General features: G+C 44.1%; 1 protein-coding gene and 2 long non-coding RNA genes across 14 annotated transcripts in view; 2 read left to right on the plus strand and 1 right to left on the minus strand.

Moving 5' to 3' along the window:
• Window positions 1–6565, minus strand: part of NRF1 (nuclear respiratory factor 1) — a 146434-nt gene extending 139869 nt beyond the window's left edge. For 10 of the 12 annotated variants that reach the window (XR_014301478.1, XR_014301479.1, XR_014301480.1 and 7 more), the window contains exon 1: window positions 6436–6565. The gene's annotated coding sequence lies outside the window, so the exon portion shown is untranslated. Of the gene's footprint in view, window positions 1–5527; window positions 5789–5828; window positions 6342–6435 lie in introns of those variants that run through there. The other 2 variants (XM_082694033.1, XM_082694034.1) reach the window with 2 other exon arrangements.
• The window catches only part of LOC309845745, a 413192-nt gene that overhangs the window by 53181 nt on the left and 342218 nt on the right, over window positions 1–17793 (plus strand). The window lies entirely within an intron of this gene.
• Window positions 6604–10931, plus strand: LOC309845741. Its single transcript, XR_014301487.1, has 2 exons — window positions 6604–7003; window positions 8497–10931. It is a non-coding gene; the product is annotated as an uncharacterized lncRNA (long non-coding RNA).

The raw sequence follows: 17793 nt of genomic DNA on the forward strand, positions 1-17793 counted from the left end.
AAACCCAGGTTAAATACCCCTGAACTTAACATTTAAATATTACAAAACCTCAAAACTCTTCAAGAGGAATTTGCATTGACAAAAAACTCGGGATGCCTGGGTGGCTTAGTCTGTTGAGCGCCTGCCTTCTGCTCAGGTCATGATCCCAGGGTGTTCAGATGAGTCCCAAGCAAAGCTTCTTTGCTCAGTGGGGAGCTTGTTTCTCTCTCTGCCTGACACTCCCCGCTGCTTGTGCTCTAACAAATAAGTAAAATCTTAAACAACAACAAAAAAAAACCAAAACAAAAAAGATAAACTCAAATATATTATACTATATACTCAAATCTATAAAATCTAATTGTTAGAACTGAAGTCTTCTCCCAAAGCTTTTATGCTATAATTCCCATAAGAGAAAAGGAAGAACAGAACCTATTTATAAGCATGGGTCATCTATTAAACTGGGTTTTAAAGACCTTACCCATATTCAGTAATGCTCTAGAAATTTATTGTGTTCACTATCACGATTCCTGTCAAAACAATACACATGCACATTACATACACACACACTCAGAAAATGCCTTTTATCTCTTAATTGCCAAATCCAGTTTTCATCCCAATGAGCTCTCCCTAGGATTTCATGTTGCTAAAATTTCCTGTTAAAATTTCCTTAACCCCTCCTTAGCTTCTTCGAACCCATACTATTTATCTTATCTCTTTAGCCATTCTTTTTCAACTTCCCTCATAGGCCCCTCTTCCTCCATTTGACCTTCAGATGTAGATGCTTGACAAGGTTGCCCTTCGCCTTCTCCTCAATCCTGATATTATAGTCTTTTGCAGTTTCTGTATGACATTATGCTAATGAATACAAATCTCTTAACTGATCCCTGCTTCCCCTTCTGCTCCAGCCCAAATCTGTCAATAGGGAGATACTTGACGGATCTTGACTCCCACATCTAGAATCATACCCTATCACCTTCTTTCTCAAATTCTGTTCTTCCAATACATCCCCTATCTTAACTAAAGGCATCATTACTCATTAATGAAATATAATCTCTGAACTCCCCCATTCTCTTCCCAATCGGCATAACCTCATCAGCTTCATTTTCCACTACTGCTCAAACACAGCAAAATCCACTTGCTATTCCTCAGACTATCAATTCCCTTCCTCTAACCGCTTCTCCACCAGAGGAAACAGTTACTCACCATTCCAAATCCTACTTAAAGATCTCCTACAGTCTTCCCTAACCTCACTTATTCTCCCACATCACTCACCCTCTGCCTCAATAATTCCACATGAATCTTTATTTTACTTCTCAACAAGCTGTATCATAGTCCAGCCCTTATCTTTCTCCTTTAGTAGACAAGGCCTGTGGTTTAGTTGTTACTGTAGTACTTAACACATGCCTGGACTATAGTTATGTCTTTGATCAATGACTGGTGAATGAATGGCAAAACTCCAAAGTAAGGACAGAGTTAATTAAGGTTATTATCTGTCTGAAGGGTGTACCTTATCCCCTTTTGAACATAAAACAAAAATTGAGTCCCCTAGTCCCTCATTCCCCATTTCTAGTCCAATGCTTAGTTTTAAGCAATGTTTCATGGGGACATTTCCTCACTTCCTCTTGTTCTTTGCAGGGTTAGCTGCCAGCCTAACCACATTAGCATTCAGGAGTAGCAACAAAACAGTCTCTCCAAGTTCTAAAAAGCAAAGACTTTAAAATTACCAATAGTAATACAAGTTGCTTTTGAAAAATAGTCTTAACGTTTATGCATACAAACTTCATTCTTCATAATTCTGAAAAAGGCTTGGCCTAGTTTACCCAACAGGCACCATTTAAGAGTTATTAAGAAGGGCACCTGGTGGCTCAGTGGGTTAAAGCCTCTGCCTTCAGCTCAGGTCATGGTCTCAGAGTCCTAGGATGGAGACCCACATCCGGGGTCTCCGTGAGGAGCCTGCTTCCTCCTCTCTCTCCCTGCCTGCCTCTCTACTTGTGATCTCTGTCTGTCAAATAAATAAATAAAAATCTTAAAAAAAAAAAAAAGTTATTAAGAAAATGTCCATTTAAACCATCAGTCAAAATTTTCACATTTATAACCATAGGAATCAGCATACATGAATAAATCTAAATACTATGCTTGTATACTAAGTACACTATAAACAGCAGTCTCAATCACCAGATGACCCACACATTAAGTAGTTCTTTTAGCTTCCTTTAAAAATACAGGCCCAAAGGGCCAGCTCAGTCTGTTAAGCGTTTGACTCTTGGCTCAGGTCATGATCTCAGGGGGTCATGATATCAAGCCCTGAGTCAGGCTCTGTGCTCAGCTTGCAGTAGTATGCTTGGGATTCTCTCTCCCTCTGCCCGTCCCTAGCTTTGCTAGCTCACTCTCTCAAAGAAGTGTATCAATCTTAAAACAACAACAACAACAAACCCAAATTCCAAGTCCCAATCTATAAAACTAGAATCTTTTATCAGAATCAGTTACTTTTTCCCTTCTTCCCCCCACCAACTTTCCCAAAACATACTCACACACTCACACACATCCACACACACCCACACACCCCTCTCTAAACAAACCTGGTTTCTTCAAGAAATTATCTGATGGCTCAGTAACAGTTTGATAAAGCAGGCTACAAGGTCTAGGATTCTGGAGGAGATCCCATATGGTACAATTATCTTCTAAGAAACTACTTTTGGTGACAGAATATAGATTTGTCTCAAGGGATCACAAATGTGGTAGGCTTGCCTTATTTGCCTCCTAGTTTTTTTTTTTTTTTTCTTTCAAGAATATACTAAAAGCTCTCTTTAAACGTGTATTTGACTTTTCAGTTCATATAAATGTTCACATTTCAAGCACACAGACATGGTGAAAAGGCAAAAACAAAACAAAACAAAACAAAACAAAACAAAAAAACGACCATATGATAAAATGTGTTTGAAGCTTCAATAACTAAACTGCACTGAGTGGGATCATAAACTCATTAGCCTAATTCTGAACTGCACTTCAGAAAAGATATATATTCCAAGGCATATATAATCCACTTATTTTTCTTGAGCAGTCAAAAATTCTTCTCATTTTCCAAGTTTATAAATATTACATCAAAATAACTTCAGACAAAGCAGTCTTGTTGCTTCAAGATTAAAAGTTTCCAATAGCTCAATGTGGTTGTAATCTTCTGGAAACACCTGAAATTGATTTGTCTCACCTCCTTTTACGATTGCTCTTCCAGGCCACTCACCTTAGAATATTGATGGATAAAAGTTCTTACTGAAAAGCCCAAAAAGTGAATACTCACCCCCTAGCTAATAAGAAAAGAACTGTGATATACAATGCACAAAAATTACCATGTATCCAGAGTCTCAAAACAAAACCAAACCAATGATTGGACTTGGTCTAAATAAAATGTTTCTAAAAGATGCTTAACAAGTAGGTTTCTTTTTCATTGCAGTTTTACTAAACATTTATGGAAAATTGTATTTGGATAAGCTCAAGCTGAAAATACTAGTTAGCTCTCAAAGAAAACATGAAAGAACAAAGAAAATTTTCTAAAACATTTTTTTACAAAAGAGTGGCATTTAAGACTGATTTTCCAAATACAATACACACGCATAATTTTATAATTAATTCGCATCACACAAAGTCACACACATTTAAATTCAAATATCACATTTCCTAGACTAATTACAACCCCAGAGAGGGTGCACTGAAATTGAGGTTAGAGTAGACACTTCCGAGACTCAACAACCCAGAGTTCCCGCTTTACACTCCAATTTTTCAGTGGCACTAAGTGGATGAACAAGCCCACTGCAGCACAAAGCATTGGGGTTGCCTAAAGAGATCTAACAGAAGCTGAACATATGCAATAACTTCCTGTTCTCCAGAGGACTGGAGGGTGTGTTTCTAAAGGCTGACAATTCATAGCCCTTCCAAAAACCAAAAGTATGTCTTTTCAAATACTTGTGAAAAAAATTTTAATTCCAAAAATTAACTGTTCATCATTACTACTCCCCAAAAATTTACTGAATGCCTTACTATATATAAGATGTATAAAAAATTTAATCCCAGACCATAAGCAGTTTAAATTCCCCTTAAAAAAGTCACCCATTTGTGATTACTTCACATAAAATACTTCTTGAAGACAACCCAGAGGTCTTCTTGAACTCACAGTATACAGGCAATGCAAAATTCAGGTATTTAAATCACAGGGAGTCTGTCTTCCACTCCCTAAAAGAATTAGAAATGGATGTATACTTGTGATTTAATAATAACAAGAAACCTACAATTTGGGGTTCCATCAATACATGAATTGGGAGGGAAACTTGAAATCCTTTCTTTAATCCCTTTTAGATGTGGACAAGGGCTCTCATTATCTGCTACTCTTCGAGTTTCTTCCTAAATCCAGGAGCTAAGTTTCCTCAAACCTGAAATCTATTTTCATGAAAACTCCTGGCTTGAGGATGATTTCTTTTTTTCTTTCTTTCTTTCTTTGCTTTCCTTTTCTTTCCCAGCTAAATGAGAATATGACCACTGACTACTAACCAAAAAGTCATTTTCTCTCATATATGTTGAGTGTGAGATTGGGGGAGGGGAAAGGCACATAGCATGAAATCCAAGGATTTCAAAAAAGGATGTGCCAGAAGATGGTAAGCAGTACTTATTAACCTGATTGCTTTATTTTTGTCTTTTTCATGGATTCAGTTGAAAGTCACATCTAATGCCTGACAGAATTAAAAAAAAAAAAAAATCCCTTGACACAAACAATTTTGAACACCCAAGAGTAAGTATTACATGAGATAATTGTTTCCTCTTCTGCTCATAAAATAAGGAAATTGCACTCATGCACAGATTCTAGTCATATTTTCACTACCTTATGAGATAACACAACAAGAACATTTAAACACAAATCTGGATACTAGTACTGAATTTAAGAAAAACAAAAAAACTGCAGCATCTCCAAGGCTCCCCTCTCATCCTTCCTTGAGTGAGGAACCCAATAACTTACTGTTCAAAGTCAAAGTAAAAGGAATTTTTTTAAAAGGCTGGGCATGAAACAGGAAAAGGATCACGGTGAGCACACATGATGCCCTGGGAAAAAAAAGGCGAGATGGCGCATACCCATTCTCCTGCGAGCACTGTCCAAGCTGACAGGTTCACTCACACTGCCTTCACCTTAAGTTTCCCAAGCCACTGTCTCTACACACTTAAGAAAACATGAATTTTGCTCTGACCACAAAAAGAATCAAGCACAACTGACACCAGCTCTGAAGTAAGCAATTAATATATTCTAATGTTTAAGAAAGGTCGGAGATAGGCAACAGCTCCTCCAACTGGCTGGAGATTACCATTTGAAGCCCTAAAAATATTAAGATTTTCAAACAACTCCCAAGTTCTGATGGGCACTGTCAGATGCACTATATAAACTTTGGGACCAGCAGCAACGACACAACAGGTGAGAAAGGCGGTGGACATCACTGCACAGAGAAGTGGACAACATGCAGAGGCAAACCCTTGAGCTCCCCGAAAGGCTGGGGATGTGAAATAATACCCATGCATAAGGCCATCCAGAGCCCCTGTCTTTACAGTGGCAACAGTTTGGTTCCTTCCGAGGGTCGCGCCACTCCCCCTTCTCCTCACCCAGGGGACCACCACCCCAGGCACAGGAAGAACAGAGGCCCCTCCACCGGCAGCATCTCAGCTGAGGAAGAAAACACAATGTCGCTCCTTATTTCTGCGTACAAAAGGACTTTGCGCCCTCCTCCTCGAACTGCCGCCGCTGCCGCCCGGGGCCGCCTCCTAACTTGCAAGAAGGTGGGCAACGCGCCATATTCCAGCGTCCCCCAGTCTACCTGGGTAACAAGCCCACGCCACCCCGGCGGGAGGGAAGCTTCGGCGGCCGCCCGAAGAGCCAACCTCCTCTCCTGCAGGAGACAGCGGCTCCCGCACCCCGGCCCGGCCCGGCCCGCCGCGCCGCCCGCGGACCAGACCGGGGAAGGGCCGAGGGGGCGAGCGGGGAACCGCGGCTCCGGTCCCGCGCAGCCCGCCCACCTCCCGCTCCCGGGCCCGGCGCGCTCTCCCGGACCTCCCGCTCCCGAGCCCGCGGGAAGGCCGGGCCCGGGCCCCGGGTTCTACGGTGGCGACGAGGCCGCGGCCCCCAGAGCCTCAGGCGGCGGGGGAGGCCGGAACCCTGGGGCTCTCGGGAGGGCAGCGCCTCCCTCCCGAGCCCGCCAGGACGCCTGGGGCCTACTGCGGCCTGCGCATCCTCGGGGTGGCGGTTTGACTGGGCCGGGCCGGGGCCCCCCGCCCGAGGCGGGCCGAATCCGGCGGGGGCCCAGGCCCGGAGCCGGGGGCGGCAGGGTGCAGGCTGCGGGGCGGGCCGGCCGGCCGGCGGGCGGGCGGCGTGTTGCGGCTGCGCCGGGGCTGAAATAGCTGGAGATTGCGCGGTAGGGCACTCACCTCAGAGCGGCTGCGCTACCGTGGGCCTGCGCCGTGGAGACTGCGACCGCGCCGGCTCCTCGCAGCCTCCTGCCACCAGCGGCAATGGCGAGCGCTGCCGCCTCTGCCGCCGCCGCCGCCGCCGCCGCCGAGGAGGGGGAGGGGAGGGAGAGGGGGCACGCACGCGACGCACGGGCTCAGCTTCCCCGCCCGGCGGCCGCCATGATGGGGAGGTCGGCGCTGCTTCAGCCGCGCCGGCCCGGAGGGGGCTTCGGGCGAGCATCCCTCCCGGCCCCCGCGGCCTCCTGGAGCCCACATTTAGCTTGAAAGGGTTGGATGGGGCCGGAACCATGAAGGCAACTGGATTAGTCAAGTGTGGACTCTCGGGAGAGTGGCGCAGGCAGCCCAAGATGGTTGCTAATCTGGAAATAGTAACATTTCTCGCCCCCCAACCCCGAGAATTATATCACCTCCTGAGTAAGCCTCGACAGTTGGGAACGGGCTTCCCCGCATTTCCCTCAGCTTTGACGGCGCATCTTCACCCTTTCTTTGGAACGACCTTTGTTTCCCGATTTCAAACCCTGCCCAGGTATTTAAAAGCAAAATTTTCTGCGCAAAACAGCACATTAATTTATCCGCTCGTTCATTCGTTTGGCAAACATTTCTAGACGGTCCCTTTTGTGCCACTTTTGTTCTGGGCACGCTGGAGATGCACTTGTTAGACGAAGTCCTTGCTCTCAATTAGCTTGTACGTTCTATGCGGGGAGTCAGAAGCAATAGGGACCTCCAAGCAGGTGCCTGAGAAGTAAAGAGGAGTGGGTAGCGGAAAAACAATCTAATGTTAGAGACATCCGAGAGGTATTTTAGTTCTTAGTTTTTAAAAGTGTGATCAGGAAACTACGTGCATCAGAATCACTAGGGCTGATTACTTAAATGCTGGGCCCCAATTGGTTGTTGCCACAACCTTGGCTTGTTAGCCCAGGAAACTGCATTTTTAACAGCCCCCCTACTCACACTTTGTCCTGGTAATTCTCATGAACACCATAATTTAAGAACCATTGCGTCAGAATGCACGGTTGGTTCAGGCTACCAAATCATCTCTAATCAAGATGCTGCAAAAGACTTCATGGTCTCCCAGCCACCAGAATTGCCCTGTCCAATCTGTTCTCCGCCCTATAGCGTGAGTGGTCTTTCAAAAAAGAAAATCATGTCATTTCCCTGGTTAACAGGCTTAATAAGATCCCATTGCATGTAAGTTAGAGCCCAAAATTCTTTGAGTTGGCTTCGGGGTCGTTGGTGACCTCACCCCTGCTGCCATTTTGCCCTCATCTGCCACAGACTTCTCCCTCAGGCTGCAGCCAAATCAGGAAGCTCTCAAGTCATACATGGTGGGAGGTTTTCCTACCTCATAATTTTTGAAAGGGCTGCTTTCTTTGCATAGAACGTTCTTCTCCACTCTACAGCTTCTGGTCACCTGCCACTTCTTAAGGTGTCAACGTTAATGCCTTCCTCCAGGCAGCATTCTCGAATCCCCTCAGATTGACTGCTTTCGCTCCTTAATCCTCATACCCAGTCTTTATCATCTGTGCTTACTGAGCACTCACAATGTTTCAGGCCCTATTTTAAGTCCTTTACACACATCATCTCCTTTCTCATGTAGTTGTCAAGGAAGAGTCCATGAGGCAGGTATACTGTTATTATTACCTCATTTCGCACGTAGAGAAAACAGGGGCATGTTGAGGTGGAGCCCAAACCCAGACAGTAAGAGGTCTGAAAGCCATCAGCTTGACCTCAGAGCTGTGCCTCTAACCATTATCAGCATTTTCACATTGCAGGTTGGTCCCCACCGAGGAAGCATAAAATGAACGTAGTGGGTCATGACCAACATTTCATAAAAGAAGTAGAAAATAGCAGAGAGCATCAGACTTAGTAAGGCTCTTGTTTCGTGAAGCTTTTATTTGGGATATATAAATGTATGTCCCTGGGTTTGCATATTTGTTCTGAATCATGATATAAAACACATTTCTTATTGGATTACGGATGCAAAAAGTTTGAAAGTATTGCGTTACTCTTTCTCCACAGCACTTCTCAGACCACGAATCGTCCACAAACCAGAAGCTGCAGGCGGGCAGGGATTTCTTCTTGTTCGTGATAGTATGCCAGCATCTCATGCAATGCCTGGTTCACAGTAGACCTTCAATAAGCATATAATGAGAGATTTCTGTGTCTACTCTCCTCAGACATGCAAGTTATTTTCTTAAGACAAATGAGCCTATGAACCCCAGTTGCTCTGTCCGAAAGGCTCTTCATATAATAACCAAAGATTCTAGAATCAGTCTCAGGAAAAAGGCAGAAAAATCTAGCCCAAGAGATTAAAAGAACTAGATTCCAACAAAGTGACAGTGATCAGCTTCAGCACAAGAAATCCAGAAACTGTAGATAGGATAATGTCAGAAGACAACTCTATAAGGTAAGGTGTGGGTAGTAGTTGCATTAAGAAAGAAGGGATGACTTGGGGTGCCTGGCTGGCTTGGTCCGTGAAGCGTGTGGCTCCTGGTCTCAGGATTGTGAGTTCAAGCCCTGCCTAGAGAAGAAAGGAAAAGAAAGAAAAAAGAGGAGAAAAGAAAAGAAAAGGAAGAGGGTGGAGAAAGAAAAGGAATAAGAAGGGAGGAAGGGAGGGAAAAGAAGGAAGAAGGGAAGGAGGGAAGGAAGGAAGGAAGGAACAAACAGGGAGGGAGGAAGGAAGGGAGAAAGGAAGAGAGAGAGAGAGAAGGAAAAGAAGGAAGGAAGGAAGGAAGGGCAGACTGACTTAAAATGACTTAATCTTGGTGCCCAGAATGAGGATGAAAAGAAGCCTAGACCTTTGAGAAAATATTGGGGGTTCATCAGCCCTGGCAATGCAGTAGATTTCCAAGTTGGCTTTGACTTCAATAAGCTGCTGGTCATTTGGGGGCACCTGGATGGTTCAGCCTTCAGCTCCGGTCATGATCTCAGGTCCTTGGGATCGAACCCCGCATGGGGCTCCCCACTCAGCGGGGCATCTGCTTGTCCCTCTCCCTCTGCCCTTCACCCCCACTCGTGTTCTTGCTCTTAAAAAAAAAAAAAAAAAAGAAGCTGCTGGTCTTTTGACTGGCTGGTTAAACTGTGTGCTAAGAACCAAATGAGTGGTCCTACAGATAATAAATATTCCCAGGTAATCAGAATTGAAGTTATGTGGGAAATTTCAGAGAGATGTACCTTGATTTGGCCTCGAAGGCTGGGCAAGATTCTTATGGGCATAGAGCAGAAAGGTGAAGACACTTTAACTGGATGGATTGTTGTGGGAGACGGAGCGGTAGGTGGAGGTGGGAGGCCTCCCAAGGGTTTAGTAAGTAAAGCAGTGAGGTAGGTCTCTGTTGGAGCAGCCAACATTCAGGCCTGTCCGCGCTGGTTTTCTCACTTGACAGGAGCTGATTTGTGGGGAGGCTTTTAGCTATCGAAGTTAGTCTTCTAGTGTTGACTGTGTCCCTTGCAGTGGAGTGTGGGGGACAGCAGGGGAGGAGATGAAGAAATATGGCTGAAGCAACAGTTTTCACAGGACCCATGTGTAAGAGCCCCAAGAGAGTTCAAAGCACCAGCCTCCTCATTTCTGCTTTGGAATGTGTGCAGCCCCAGCCCTATAAGGATTAATGGGAACCTGGAACTTTGTAAACAGTACAAGGGAGTTTTGCCTCTTTGGGAGCAGTGAGGGCTGGCCCCGGGTAGGGGGGGAGGGATTGCCAGAGAATGCTGGCCCCCACAGCCTCACCCTCATGCTCTCATTGTACCATTGGCTTTGGAGTCATACTCCAAGTTCAAAGCCTGGCCATACTACTTCCTACCTATGAGACCTTGACAAGTCACTCAACATTTTTAGCCTCTGCTTCTCTGCCCAAGATGTGGAGGTTAAGAGATAATATAAAGACTCAGAGCAGAGCCTGGACCCAGGAAGCTCACAGTAAGCGCTGGGTATTATTAGCACTTCCCAGCTACCATTAATCATGCAGATTGCTTGGTACAAAATACAGGTACAATAGATGTTGGCTGTTGTGGTGGTGATGATGGTGAATAAGTATTTGTGAGCACAGGTAAATATCCCTGGGGACTCCCCGCAAAGCTAGGGAGAGGATTCAAGGGATGCCAAAGCAAGGGATTTGTGTACGGGAGCAGTGTGTTACAAGGTTAGAAATGTCAGGGTGAGTTTTTTTATGCCTGAGGGTGGTTTGGGGGGAAAAGGATGGAAGATATTGTTCACTGCTACTTTATTTAAATTAATATTTCTGTATTAAGGTACCAACTTTTAGGGTGTCTGGGTGGCTCAGTCGGTTGAGCGTGTGACTCTTGATTTCAGTGCGGGTCATGATCTCAGGGTCATAAGATCAAGCCCTGTGTCAGGCTCCGCGCTCATTGTGGAGTCTGCTTGAGATTCTCTGTCCTCCTTCTGCCCCTCCTGCTTGTGCTCTCTCTCTCTCAAATAAATAATCTTAAAAAAAAAAAAAGTAACAACTTTTAAAATCTATTTTTCTTTGAGCCTTTAAGCCGATTTCATCTATTTCAAAATCTGGGAAATTCTAACAGTCATTTTCAAAGGACCGTCTTCTCCCTGAACCTAGAGTCTGTCGATAACCCCCTATCATGTGTATTTCCTGCTTCACACTGTTTCCCGAGTGTCCGTCCTGCCCATGAGAATTTGAACTGTGACCAGGAGCTCCTGCCGTATGGACACTGCAAGTTCAGTAAGTTAAAACCCGGCTTCATTATCTTTCCTCCAAGCTGCTCCTCCAGTGGTCCCTGTCTCAATAAACAGTGTCTTTTGGATATAACATCTTAGAATCCTCTTCATATGATTTCTCAGGTCAATTCCACACATATTTATTGGGCAGCTCTCTATACCCAATGCCAGAGATCTGGGGATACTGTGGGGAACATGGGCTTTATCCTTGAGAAAAGGCTGATTAACGCTCCTTCAACTCAAATAGAATACACTACACTTCTTTATATAACGCCTTCACTCATGTTACGTTGTTAAATAACTGCTAAACATTTTAAACTGCACTTACATGCATAATGTATTTACTTTGCCTTTTAAACTCTGTATTTAAATGCCTGATCTAACAAACAGAATGTCCTCATATAAAAAATAACAACAACAACAATTAACTTATTGAGCATTCGCTAAAAGTCAGGTACTATTGAAAGCTCCTATATGAACTCATTGATTCCTTCCCAGCCATGTTATGAAATAGGTACTATAATTATACCTATTTTATACACAAGAAAGCTCAGACGCAAGAAGTTTAAGTTACTCCTAGTCAGATATCTGGCAAACCTAATATATTTAAAATCTAATAAGTTTTAAAACCTAATATATTCAACTCTAAATATAGTGAATGTCAAACTCTCTCTCTTTTTTCTTAAAGATTTTATTTATTTATTTGAGAGAGAGAGAGGGAACAAGCATGAGCGGGGCGCGTTGGGTGGGGGGCAGAGGCAGAGGGAAAAGCAAACTCCCCGCTGAGCAGGAAGCCCAAAGTGGAGCTCAATCCCAAGACTCTGGGATCATGACCCGAGCCAAAGGCAGACACTTAACCAACTGAGCTGCCCAGGTGCCCCCCAAACTCTATCCCTCTTTTTTTTTTTTTTTAAAGTAGGCTCCATGCCCAGTGTGGGGTTTGAACTCTGGACCCTGAGATTGAGAGTCACGTGCTCTACCACCTGTGCCAGTCAGGAACCCCCAAAGTCTCTTTCTTTTTTTTTTTTTTTTTAAAGATTTTATTTATTTATCTGACAGACAGAGATCACAAGTAGGCAGAGAGGCAGGCAGAGAGAGAGGAAAGGAAGCAGGCTCCCTGCTGGGCAGAGAGCCCAATGTGGGGCTCGATCCCAGGACCCTGGGATCACAACCTGAGCCAAAGGCAGAGGCTTTAACCCACTGAGCCACCCAGGCGCCCCCAAAGTCTCTTTCAATACCATTTTCAAACTAATAAAAATCTCTAATACAAGTCTGAAATCAATTACTGAATTATATATTTTATATTATAATCACAAGGTTAATTTATCAGATTCTCTAATAAATTATCTACATTTTACAAACACTGAAAACACCAAATTAAACAGAATATTATTACAGTTAAGATAAAAATACAAGTTCTGTGGTTTTATTCCATCATACTCATATTTAATTCTGAACATTTTTAGGATTAAATATTATTTATCATCCCCGGCCATTGAGGTCACTGCCTCAAGCCCCTTGAGCTTTCCTCTGTAGGAGAATAGAATAGGGATTCCCATCTCAGCCGGCTGAGATTGCTTTTTGGCCAAGATGTATCAGAGGGATTCTTCTGCCACCACTGCAAACACGTTAAGTCCTTTAAGTCCCTTCAATTTAATGTATGCCAACAAAGTTCTCCTAGACCTTACCCCACCCCACGGATTAGATTCCCCTGGATGCCTAATCTAGTTCTTTCTGCACCTGTTGATTAGGTTATGAGGTAGATAAAATTCTGGTAACCATCAAGTTCCTTCTTCTCTTGATTGGATCCAAGGGGTCTCTTTATTGGATGACTACATTGATTACATTTGGCATCCTTTCCTATTCTTGCCGTCTGCCATAATCCTAAAGTCATTCCTAATAATGGGGGGGGGGCAGGCTGTAGAGGATCCTCATGGCCTTCTTAGGAATTGGTTCTTAATTCGGGGCAACAGTTGGCTTTTGACGATTTTGAGTAAGACACTTAAAAGGTCAGAATAGTGTAGATTCGCCAGGAATCCAAATACGAATTGAGTCACTGATTCCTGGAAGGCACTCAAAGCTTGCCACTGCTTCACTCTTTTTAAGGTGGAGTCAGGATGGTGAGCAAGAAATTTCACCCAACCCCAAACTCATACCCATATCCACAAAGGAAAAACTTGCTGAAACTGGAGAATATGGCTTAAAGTACATTTTCTAGGGGTAGAGGCTTTAAAAGGTAGGAGGTTCAGGATGGGTAGATGTGGTCTCCCTTCCACTATCAACATATCCTGAGTGATAACAGGGCTCTTCTTACCCCTACTTGGAGGCACCCAAGCCAGCATCTTCTCTTTTCTCCTTCTAGGAAGTCTCTAGGACCTGGGGCTACAGCCCCACCCAGATGGCTTGGACAGCCCTAGCCTTTGGGCAGATTTGTCTTTCTGTCCAATTTCTTTGATGAGGGTGGCTTTTTGTGCCACTAGAAAGTAAAATTCTAAGACTCGTGTTTGGGCATCAAGTGGGGGGAATAGACAGAGATGAACAGAGTCCAGCCTGTCTTTCCTGACTTCTGCATTATGGTTTGAGGCCAAATACAGAGCTAATAATAAAGTTCTCTTTTGCCTCATTGTGTCATTGTTCCCTTTCCTTGTATTTCCCCCACTGACCTCTCAGGAAGGGGAAATGGCTGGCCAAGACAGGATTTAGGCATTCCCAGATCTCCGACCAGATATCTTCTCCATAGTGTCTTAATAACAGTCCTTGGAAGATATTCTGAACTCCCCAACAGACCAAAATTAGGCTGGAAATGTTTAAAAGAAATGAAAAGAAAAATCAACGGGGGAAATAAAGGAAACTTCTACACTACTTGGTAACTAATGAAATACTGAGGGACTAGGAGGGAAAAGGTCAGAGGTAAGACCAAGGTATTAAGAACTAAACGACAAAAAGATGGTGGTGTGGTTGACAGTCATTTGAAGGGAGAGCCAGTTTAGATGGAAAGAGGATGTGTTTGGTTTCAGACAGATTGAGTGGCAACTGGGAAGCCATATGCTTTGAGAGATTGCTCTGGGCACAGGCACCAGCTGGGAATGGAGTGGAGGTGGGAAGGGCTGAGGCAGAGCAACCAGGCACGGATGCAAACTGGTGGCATTGAAGGGAGGGAAGGATTTGAGAGACATCGGGAAGAAAGATTCATCAGGGCTTAGAGACTGATTAGATCTTGAGGGTGATAGAGCAAGTGAGTTGTCCAATAACTCCCTAATACTTACCTAATAGCTTTAGACAGTTGCTCTTTTTAAATATCACTCACTCATTTATTTATTCAACAAATAGCTTGTAACAGTCACCTTTGGGTGTGCCTTGGTAACTCATGAGATTCCCCTTCTCTGGAAAATGCCTCCATTCACAGAAATGACCATCAGAAGTCACTCCTGGGGTGCCTGGGTGGCTCAGTGGGTTGGGCCTCTGCCTTCAGCTCAGGTCATGATCCTGGGGTCCTGGGATCAAGTCCCGCATCGGGCTCTCTGCTCAGTGGGGAGCCTGCTTCTCCCTCTTTCTCTTCCTGCCTCTCTGCCAACTTGTTATCTCTCTCTCTGTCAAATAAATAAATAAAATATTTTATAAAAAAAAAAAAAAGTCACTCCTGTACTTCCAAACCCTCACTACGAGCACCTACCCCCCCCCCCGCCCCCCGCCGTCAAAGCTGAATGCACTTGACCCAAGCTATGCCAAGTGTATTCTCTGTCCTGGGAATTTAGTATGTTTGGCTAAGAGACACAGACTGGCATCATGCTGGAGCTGAGTCACGTTAATGGCGGAGTTAGAGAAAAGATCCATGAACAACACTGAGGTCCGCAAGGCTGCACTATCCTTCTAGTACCTTCTGGCCACAGATGATTCATCTGGTCAGGTACCTGACCAGATTCACCTGGTCAGGTACCTGACTCAGGTTGGCTAATCACATCTCTCTAACTTTACAACTTTTTAAACTTTGGAAGCTGTAAGCAGAAGCCATTCTCCACCAAATGAACTAGGGAACATAAACAGTCCATCAGTACTGAGAGAAGGAGACATAAGAGAGAATTTCCCAGGGTCCCCACAGTGCTCTATTCCCTACTTCTCTTCCTGGTTTTCACAGGATCCCTGCTGATGGGTTTCCCAAGTTCCTGAATATTCTCCTAGTAAATTGCCTTTTTTTGCTTAAAGGACTTTGAGTTGAAATTTCTGATGGGTAGACGCTCCCAACCTAAAGAGTTCTAGTAACAATATATCTGTGTGTATGAGGCTCTAAGCAAGACAGCACAGATCCGCTATGGAGCAGGCTTGGTTCTGTACTCAAGTTGGTTAGAGCAGTGGGGAGAAGAGAAATTCTGTTATCAAGAGCTACGATCCAGGTAAGAAGAGAAAATTCACTAGAGACATTCGATGTTAGGGCCCAAAACTGCTAACAGCAGGGCTGGACTAGAACAAGGCAAGCCAGGAGACCCTGTGAGTGCAGGCTTGGCACTTCCACAAGCCGGGGAGAGCATGCCTCCTTAAATTTTGCCCCTTAGGCACCTTTCTCAGCTCATCCCTCTTCCAGCCCTGGCTAATAGTGAGGGACAGGAGGACTTCATAGGAAAGTTAGTACCTGAGCTGGACCTTGGGGAGGAAGGAGCTGGACTTGGTGGCAAGGTCTTACAACTCAAGGTAAAGTTAACATTATCAAGAATACTCCCGTGAGAACACAAAAGGATTACTCTAGAATCATCAGACTCTCAAGTATGACTTAAGTATCCAGAACATGAAGAAGGAGGGCACACTAAGAAAAAAGGAGGGAACACAGAGTGAGACTGCTGGCAACAAGAAAGCAGTGGGGACTGTTAAACTGGGAAGTGACATAATCAGAGCAGTACTTAAGAAGATTAATTGAACAGAATGGCCTGAACTAAAAAGGAAGGGCTAACTAAGGTCAGAGCAAAAACAGTCAGAGGCTATTGTGTTAATCCAGGCAGAGAGGTGAAAGTCTAAACAAATTGGCACTGGAAACAGAGAGACTGTAGGAAAAATAATAGACGTTAATATAATTTGGCAATTGATTGGGTGTTGGAGACGAGGGAAGAGAGGAATTCGAAATACTACTAAACTCTGCGCAGCTATAACAAAGGATGAAAAAGCATGTGATGAAATAATGTCCAAAATATATACATGAAAAATGCAAGTAGAGCTGTGTATACTGTATGTTATTTGTATTTTTCTTTTATTTTGCCTGGGTTTTGTTGTTGTTGCTGTTGAGGTATAATTGACCTATATCATTATATTAGTTTTAGGTATATAGTGTAATGATTTGATATTTGTATACATTGTGAAATGGTCACCACAATAAGTCTAGTTACAATCTGTTACCATACAAAAGTTAAAAACAATTATTTTCTTCTGAGGAGAACTTTTAAGATTTACTTTCTTAGCAACTTTCAAATATGCATCACAGTGTTATTGACTATAATTACCATGCTGTAAATTACATCCCCATCACTTATTTGTTTTATAACAAATAAGGGGCAACTGGGTGGCTCAGTGGGTTAAAGCCTCTGCCTTCAGCTCAGGTCATGATCCCAGGGTCCTGGGATCTAGCCTCGCATCGGGCTCTCTGCACAGTGGGGAGCCTGCTTTTTCCTCTCTCTCTCTGTGTCAAATGAATAAACAAAATCTAAAAAAAAAAAAAAAAAAGAAGAAGAATGGATAAAAAGGAGTACTGGAGAGATTGTGGTAGCTAGAAAGAGCTAAAGTTAAAGTAGAATGAGGGAGCATTGAATATATTTTTAGGCTTTTGGAGAGGAACCAGTAGAAAGAGAAAGGTTGAAAACAGAGGAAGAGGCAGGAATGATGGAGCAAGGACCCTAAGGAGGAGAGAAAGGCAAGAGGGGAATGAGGCTGAGAGGGTGTGGGCACCTTCACATTTAAGAGAAGCCAGAGAGGAAGAAGGAAAGATGGATGAGGATATAAATGTGAGAGTTTGTAAGGGATTCACGAGGGAAAGAGGATTCAAGCTGGTAGGTCCTTATTTTCTCTGTGAGGCAAGGGACTAAGTCATCTGCTGAAAAGGGAACCCAACAGTCAGTAGCTCTGGAACAATGGCGAAGGTGTGGAAGAGTGCTTAGGGAGAAAGCACCTTGCAAGGGCAAATGAGGGGGTGACCACTAGTGTTTGAGAGCCCAGCTGAACTGAGGCCCCACTCAAATATGGTGGCACCAATCAACACGACTCATAAAGCACTTTCTGTGACTTTCCACAGCAGCCCACAGACACTCAGGTGGCCAATACATAGCTTTGTTTCCTTGTTTTGGGTTTTCTCTTTTCTTGAGAGTCAACTTAGTTTTGTTTGTTTTTAACTGTGGTAAAATACACTATATGGGTTTGTTCAGGCTGCTGTAACAAAATACCCTAGACTGGGCAGCTTACACAACAGAACTTTATTTTCTCACAGTTCTGTAGGCTAGAAGATGTCAGTAAGTTTCTTCTGATGCCTCTCACAGCTTGCAGAAGGCCACCCTTTCAATGTGTGTTCATATGGTCATCTCTCTATGCCTGCAGCTGTCAGTTATTCTCTCTCTCTCCATCCAGATTTCCTCCTCTAAGGACACTGGTCATGT

Source organism: Mustela nivalis, assembly GCF_964662115.1.
Source record: "Mustela nivalis genome assembly, chromosome: 12".
Lineage (NCBI taxonomy): Eukaryota > Metazoa > Chordata > Mammalia > Carnivora > Mustelidae > Mustela > Mustela nivalis.